This window comes from Fukomys damarensis, unplaced genomic scaffold (assembly GCF_012274545.1).
Source record: "Fukomys damarensis isolate Sample0158 unplaced genomic scaffold, DMR_v1.0_HiC HiC_scaffold_32, whole genome shotgun sequence".
NCBI lineage: Eukaryota > Metazoa > Chordata > Mammalia > Rodentia > Bathyergidae > Fukomys > Fukomys damarensis.
Window position 1 is genome coordinate 2812511 of NW_022900944.1, and position 1423 is coordinate 2813933.

The window sequence follows — 1423 nt, forward strand, 5'->3', positions numbered from 1 at the left end:
ACGTGATTGTGAACCCATAGAGACTGAAAACCACCGAATTTACCCATAGAAAGCCAACAATGGCAACCAGCATCTGATTTATATGATTTGTTTGAATGAAAAAGTTATAGTTTAGCAACACTGTGGAGAATCAGTAGACAACCAAAATTTTTGAATAATGCCATTGAGAGATAAGAAATTGTTCTAAGGGTATCAAAGTAGAAGCCATTGATAAGGAGACAAGGAGAAAATTCAGAGGTTGGGAACAGTCTACTATTTCAGATTGTTAGAATATATATTTTCTGAATACTTGTTTACCCAATATATTTCATATTAGTTTCTGATACAACAAATACACTTCAAATAAAGTATAATATGGCATTTGAATGTTTATGATATCACAAATAGAGGTGTTATTCTTTCTATTTTCTTTCTTTTAGATGCCAATTTGGTTTTTTCTTCTATTTTATGATTTCATATACTTTGCCAATAATTTCCAAATGTCTAAAATATGCCAGAGTACAAAGTAAATGCAGGATTCTATCAAAAGTGGTATATTTTAGGGACAGGGATTTCGCTCAGTGATGCCACCACCTGCCTCAGAAGCCCAAGGAGTCTGAGTTAGATCCCCTGTACAAAAAAAAAAAAGTGGTATATGGCATATTTCAAAAGGATTATAGATATTTTCATTAAATTACTTTCCTCAATATTATTGCTAAGAATTTAGAAAGGCATTTATAAATTGGTACCACCTTCCTTAACTGTATATATCAAAACTAACTCGAGAGTGCCAAACACACAGTAGACATCTATCAGGAAGTACATAGGAGTTACAGCAGTTGCTGAAGTAATATTCTTACCATTTGTACTTTGAATTGTTGGATAACCACTGTAACTTGGGCACCACTGAATACATATCTTTTTCTCAACAAAACAAATTTACACAGGCATTCTCGGGCTGCAGAACAGTGTTTGGTATGTCATGAGAAGAAAAATAGTGGAAATGATCTATTCTAAGCTTCCTTTCTTGCAAACTTTCTACCTTAATATGAAGCCTTATATCTAAACGAGATAACCTTGGGCCATAAATATAGATCAGCTTTTACAGTATTGGCCAAGAAAAACATTTATTGCAAAGCATTTTTTCTTCTACTGTAAATTATTTGATATGAAAATGCACAGAGATAATAAATCACTGGAGGTGCTAATTATGATTAGATTTAACAAAATATAGTCCATATAGGCTTCTAATTATTTTTAATTATGGATGTATAAAAACTGCTGTGTAATGATACGTAGATTTTAAAATTTATTTATACACAATTTATGTAACATACAAATTGTACATATCGATGAAGAATCACAGGATGTTTTGATATATATATATATATATATGCATTGTATAATCACAGCAAATACATAAGTATCTCCCTCTCTCTCTCTC